The sequence below is a fragment of the Etheostoma spectabile genome, chromosome 18 (assembly GCF_008692095.1).
Source record: "Etheostoma spectabile isolate EspeVRDwgs_2016 chromosome 18, UIUC_Espe_1.0, whole genome shotgun sequence".
NCBI lineage: Eukaryota > Metazoa > Chordata > Actinopteri > Perciformes > Percidae > Etheostoma > Etheostoma spectabile.
The window spans coordinates 21,200,257-21,207,752 of record NC_045750.1 but is presented as its reverse complement, the minus strand read 5'-3'; positions in this window follow the sequence as shown (position 1 = coordinate 21,207,752).

Genomic DNA, 7,496 nt, shown 5'->3' with positions numbered 1-7,496 from the left:
ACCGGTGCTATTGTCCTCGCATCCGCTGCAATGCTGTTTATATGGATATGGTTTAATTTTACGTTACATTACCCATTTCGTCTGTAAAGCAGTGCCTGTGTTGGATCTTTCTAAGCTATCTCGTCTACTCTCTCTCCTCTTACTCTCCGCGCCCCGCCACACAGCGGCCGCCGGTCCACACTTCTGATATTTGTCTACAGTTTTAATTTTTTTTATTAACACAGCTGTATATTGTTAAGTATGAGGGGCAAACCAGTATTTGTACCAGTGTTTCCATGGTAACTCTGCTATCGCGGCCGCCACGGCGAAGAACACAGAAGAAGTTACTGAATGCAGCTAACTTCAGTTGGTAGAGTAACAGCGTGTGAGACGGAGCTGCTGTACCGAGACGGGACCTGGACCTGGGCCAGAGATGTGACCCATGGCCATAATATCATAGTTAATAAAAATGCGGCACAGTGAAGATACAGACGTTTCATACACACGACGTGTGTAGCCGCCCTTCGACCCATGCTGGACCCGTTCATAATGATCAGCAGTCTCTCTGTGAGTAGCGTCCATCACACTCCTAGACTAAAGGTTATGGACGTAGTAGGAAGATCAGTAGGACCACAAACCATAAACAACTCCCAATCAGTTTTAAGTGTTTGCTAAACCTACAGTTCCATTTTGTAACATTTTGGCTTCTGTCTCGCTTTTGTCTGCTTTCCAGTATCTGGGTGGCGGGGTGGGCGGCGGGTATATGTAACAACCCCTAACACAACACCGGTGGACTACAAATGCACGACTCATGAAACAATAGAAAGTTTAAAAAAAAAAATGTTAGATGGCAAAGTTCAAACAAAGAACAGCCTCACTGGAAGCTCAAACAACTTCACAAAAACTATACACAAAACCTAGTTAGATGAGGATCTGGTTAGAAACATTTGACAACACTACAATGGACGGAACAAGACAAGGGAACAAGGGCTTTTTATAGATGAGGTAGGGGAAACACAGGTGAAACCAATCAGGGGCCGGGGTCGACAATCCCAGACAATCACACAAAGGGAGGAAGTCAGGGTCTGAAACGAGAGGGAAAGTGAGTACAAAATAAACAGAAGAAGTGCACAATACGACTAGACATGAGTGCTTAACCTAATACAGTCTAAGGCCTAGTAATACATACACATACAGTTGTTGTTTTTTCAAACCTTGTGTTGTTCCTGTCACATTTGTTGACACTTTTTTCAAGGTTTTTAACTTTTTCGTATGTTTTGTCCCTTTTTTTTCAACACTTGACGCTTTTTTGGGACATTTAAACACTACGTAACCTAACTTTTTAACTTTAGTTTTACAGTTATGGTTGGAATTGTGGTCAATGAACCTCATTTTTTAGGAAATAATACCTAATGTTTAAGTTAAAAAAAGTAGAAAATTAGGAAATATTTAGACTAAAAATAAATAGAATGGATGTTGATGGATAATCTCAGACTAGAATATGTCAACTTTTACTCAATAATATTTAATCCATTCAATTTGTTCTCCCAAATGCTATAAAATTGAATAAGACACCCCAAAATGGATGAAAGTAGGATTTCCATACTTCCAAAGAGCTTTGTGGAATCAAATCATGTTATTGTTGGTAATTTACAAGAACATTGTATATAGGAAAACGGAGTATTTGACCCGAGACAACATGAGGGTTAAATACTTTTATCTGAGTTTCTGTGCCATATTTGCTCCATGCATACTACATGTCTGAAAACAGATTTTTGAGTATAGGGTAAACACTTTCAGGACCCCCGTTTTAAGAGTTGAACATGTGGCCCAGAAATAAGAGTTTGAGCTTGTGACGTCAGAGTGTGCGCTGCAATGTCATTTGATGAGCGTCGCAAATGAGGCAACATTTTGTTCAATGATGGCCGTTCAAAAATTGCTGGTTTTAACCTGCTGACAGGCTCTTTACACACTATAAATGAACAGTCACTCATAACCATTACTTTGAGGAACAGAGAAAATGTGCTCCGGAGCCATCACTGCCCATTGCAGCTACAGTAGCCTTCTTTATTAGCTTTTTTTCAGGCTTCTGATTGGCTAACGGGCTTAAGCACTAGGGTATAATAATTATAATAGACCTGTGACAGTGCTTCAATTGTGCTTTTGCATTTTTATTTGGAGGGAATGTTGTCAGTGTGAATGTTTTTAGAACGAAGGAGGGAAAATGCCCTTTTTAAAAATACCCATGCACATGTGGACTTGGACAATATTTTGTATCCAAATGATATGATGGTTTCCTTTAATTGTTTTTGCCCCTTTGCATGTGTTTTCTGTAATGTAGAGCTCTCAGGACCTCCGTAAATTACCTTTGAAATTCTGCATTTGTGCAACCGATTCAAGTCAGTTCTAGTTCTGTCTAAACTGATCCCACAACTACTGAATGTTGTGCATGCACCTCAATAATGTGTCCAAATATAACCAGCAGTGTAACCTGTGTCGTAGCCTGGGAAGTGTGAAATAGAAATGGATAAAAATATGTATGTTCCAAGAGTTAGCAAGCTCCAAAAGACTCCAAAACATAAAGACATTATTGAAAGTGTGCGCTTAAGATCTGTTGTCCAAAAAAAGCCGTCTTCAGTGTTCCTATATCTGGATCCTTCAGTGTTTCAGGCAGCTCCTTACTAATACCACTGCATGTGTGCAAATTTTAATTACCTCGCGAGGGGATTACCTTTCCGGTGATTGCACTTTAAAGGCTCCTTGATGCCAAACACAACACGACCCCTTGCGGGTGTGGCCCTACTGTTCACAGGGGACGTCTCACTGAGAGGAAAGTGTTTAAGCGCTTAGCAGGGGTGTCATAAGAAAATTATCTTAACGTGAATGCTAATGACAAGGTGTATCATTGGTAGACGTCTCAAAATTTGCTGGGCCTGGTCAGGGAAGCAAGAAAACATGGCTCCTCCATAATAAACAGAAAAAAAAAAGAAAGGCTATAATGGTATTTGACTCTGGTTTGTAGAGGTGTCTATAGCATCACGAACAGAATTTGCTTTTGAATCTGCATGTCTTTAACAAAAACAAAAAAATCCCTTTTTCTCTGGAATGAAGTGGATTTGTCTGCGAATGCTCCGCCAGGGGCCTCTGAGAGTCACTGTCACGATTGTGACCATTGTGGAAGCTGCTGTTTGTTTTTCACAGCTTCTTCATAGTCGATGAGTTAGCTATAATGACAGAAGACAGATCAGAACATTTATCAAGTGTGCCCTTTAGAGAGGTCCCTTGGAAATATGTGTTTTGTAAGCACGCACACAAGACAAACACAACTCCACTGTGCTTGACCCGTACTGCGCTTGTTTCCACCGAGCTCACAACTGTTTTTTTCCCACCTGAAAAAATCACACTTTTAACTGTAAATACGCCGCACTCGCCCAGGTAGTACCCAAGTGCATGGACCACATATTCATATCATCTTCTAGTTATCTACCACAGGACATAATGAAATTCTAACCTCTCAAACTAATAATATAATAAGCGGGCAGGAGTGAAATCATAGGATCGAAATGAATTTGTGAGGGGAAAAAAATAAATTCCAGCCACCGAGCTATGTAAATGTATCACAGCCAAAATCACTTTGGCCCTTGCCATCTCGGTTTATTTCGAGCTCTCATTAGCAAATGCTTTCACACAGGCCAGTATGCTGTATCCTCTCGGCTTTCACTTCATACTGTAAAAAAAAGAAAATCCACAGAATTAATGTTCTGGAAAATAGAGTCGTAATAAAAAGTGTTGCGAGCTCTCCTGCGTCCCGGCAACTGAGGTCCACCCCCCAATATTCACCCAAAAAAATCAGCACAATTAACCTTACAGGAGAGAACACGGTGTTTCAATTCATTACGCCCCAGCACGACAAGGGCATCTGTTCAGCGACGGGCTGCGTTTAGGATCTGCACATGACATGGGGGATTCTTACAGTGTTACTGTTGCTTTGGCTCCACTTGAATCCGACACCCGGCGCTGGCTCGCAAAACAATGGCAATAAAAAAGTGAGCAAAGCCCACCGAGATCATTATTTCAGCTTGAAAATGGTCTATAAGTTTGTTAGAATATCATCCCAAAGCTCCAAACTTTCTGCGGTGCCAGGCAGTGTATCAGCGTTATCACAGGTGATAAAGATCTGGCGTGCAGGGCGAGTGATTGAGCGCAACTGCTGAGTGTATGGCAATAATTGGCCGCTGGCAGGAGGATACATTAACTCTGTCCCGGTAGAGTCGCAGCATAGCAGGCATGCTGAACACTCTCCCTCTGCCTCGCCTCAATCCCCAGGCTGTTCTCACAAACCATTCGTACACAGGCTACAAAGTAAGGCACTGTAATTTGTATGTATTCCACATTATTTATTGCTGTATGCACCACATTCTGTCTGATTGTAAGAGCACGAATCACCCGTGTGGGGAGGTGTTCGCAATGGATGGTTGGGTCATAAAACCCTGGGCCTTCCAGACTGGGGAGCGTGAGTTAGTGAACTTTCAACGAAAAATAGAATGGTTTGTGTCCTGGGAGTACTACTTAGGGGACCTGTGTTTGATTTAACTGCGGTCTTTTTTCAAATCTTAAAACTAGTCATTTTGGTGCCAAACTTAAACTATTCGTGCCGCAGGACGTAACCTTCTTATCGGCTACAAATCAACTGTACACGCCGCTGAAAGAACCCTCGCAGTGACCATAACCCAAGCTCCCAGTAAGCTTTTCTCTGCAAAAATTTAACATGTAAAAAACTTAACTGTCATGGAACCGAAATCATCAACGTAGAAGCCTGGTGGCTATTTTCGTGTGGAATTTGTGAGCACAATCTTTTGTACAATATCATCACACAGCAGTTCATAAGATGTGTTGCTTAGTTGTAAACATTGTGGCAAGTGCCAGGGCCAGTGTAAGCGGGCTGAGTGTATGGCATAATGTCGTCGGCAGGGGTACATATAAAGGCGTCCGTAGAGTCCAGCAGCAGTAGCAGGATGCTGAACACTCTCCCTCTGCCTGAGGCATAACACCTCAGGACCTCCCAGTCAAGCACGCTACCCCACGCAGCGACAGCCGAGCTCAGTGGGAAAACAGCTGTCACATACATACAGAGGCATCATGCTGTCTCAGGGAGACAATAACAGGCTCATATGGGGAGGGCAGAGAGTTAGTGAGTTCTGCATGGGCATGTTTCATCATGAAGAGGCAGGGAGTGTGTTTGCACTGCGGGGGGTGCTGTGGAGCATAACGATGAGAGCGTGCAGAATGCCCTCTTGAATTGTAAACTCCCATGGGAAATATTTTGACACATGTGGATGTGAGGGACGCAGATTCTAGATAGATTCTAGTACTAAGTTAGTTCTAAAATAGTTCTAAATACTGGCTTTACCTATATGTCACACTGAAGTTTTTTCACGTTTATTATCTTTGAATTGAAAAATGCCATGTTTGAGATTTTTTTGCTATTTTCTTGCATAGAGTTGCAGCAGAACTATAAGATCCTTTAATTAGTAAAAGCAGTAATACCTCTATGTGAAAACAACCACAGCATGTCCTGCATTAAAAATGTAAAGGTGTCATGTGAGTCGTCTTGTCAACAACACAGAAGCTGTTTAAGGTGTATTTCAACCAAACCAGTTAATGACTGTTGAAACTGTGGAAAGACGAACCAAGATAGATTTTGATATATTTTTTCCCCACTTTAAATGATATGTATTTATAGGGGGGAAATTACAGTTTATTATTATATTATTTTAAATGGAGTCTGGTTGGTTTGGTGATAGCAATTACTGGGATGTTTCTAGACACAAAACCTCCCTGTCAATACTTAGAGTAATAATCGAGCCTGTCAATGGGGAAACAAGTTGTTTCTAGTGGATGTAATGAATGAGGTTCAATTCGATTCAATTTTTATTTATAGTATCACTCATAACAAAGCTATCTCAAGGACAGATAGAGTATGTCTAGAACACACTGTAAACAATGCAATTCTAATAATTCCCTCCAGAGCAAACCATTTACTGCAACAGTGGATTTTGTTTGGCAATTTCCCATTATTGTTGCATCAAAGCTTATTTCAGTGTTGCTTAATACTGACCAATTAAATCAAATTATCACACCCATAGTCACTTAAACACAAAAAACATAGGAAAAATGGTCCAGGTTAAAAAAAAAATCCCTTTAGTTACCTTTTAAGTGCAGTGTTTGAGTAAATGTACTAGTTACATTCAATCACTGTGGTTTACACTATCTTACACTAAAAGAAATGGGTGTGATTTTTCTACATTTGTATTATTGTCATAAATTCTACAACTGACACCCATTGTTGTGGCACTCAGCCCACAAGCCTATTCGTTTCTGTAAAACATAAGATTATTTTTTATAATGCCAAATCATTTCCTGAAAACACACTGGCACTGTAGTTATCTTTGTTTGTTTAACATGCATGCGCCGCAGAGTTCACAATGTTTTCTCCTTTTTCAGGCTCACGTTCCATTTTCAAAGCAGTTCATGCCTGCGTCTTTGTGGTAGATACGCGCTGCCTCCTTTACACGTCAACACAGCAACTAAAGTAAAACGGAAATTGAAAAATGATTTCACAGAATCATGTTTGTACAGTAAAACTGCGGCTTTTATTTGGAGGTATTTGACAGCTGTCAGTGTTCGAACATAAATCATGCAAAACAAGGACAAAGGACAAAAGGGCCTACATTTGTTATTTAATAACTCAATGGGAAACAACGTACGGTGACGTAAAACGGCTAAGGAATGCAGGAAATGAGCAAAAACTTGGAATTTGTCTTTGTTCTCGATGATCATCATCCAAACAATGTATCATAACAGGGAAAATGCGCTGCAAAACAACTCCTACACACCACATTAACATATATGACTTGAGGTCCCGGTTGTGTACACGGATATGGTTGGATTATATCTATTGTGTTTCCAGATCTGTGCTGATTAGCAGGTTTTCATTTGCATTGCTTTGGCCCGCAGCATACTGACTGCACGTGTCCCCACAGAGATGAAGCAAGGATTTTTCCTGTGCCTGTTGATGTCAATCTCCCTGCAGAGGAAAACCGCGAGTGTTTCTGTTGATATTAGGATGTCAGCTCCCATCTGTTTGCGCAATCACACTGAAAGACAGACGTACAAAAAGAAGAAGAAGAAGAAGAAGAAGAAAGAATCAACCTCCTCCACGGGACACTTCCTGACTGGGCAACGGCTCAACTCTCACTGACTGCACCTTCATCCGACCATTAAAGTCTGTCCCTCATACAATGGCAACACCACACACACACACACACACACAACACACACACACACACACACACACACACACACACACACACACACACACACACACAACCAACACCACACACACAATGTCAGCTTCCTATCCACCTTTACAGCTATCACATTTCCTCATCTCCCAGTACACTGTACAATATATATCCGTGCTGTATAATTCCAAATAAAATCATGCAGGAATATAG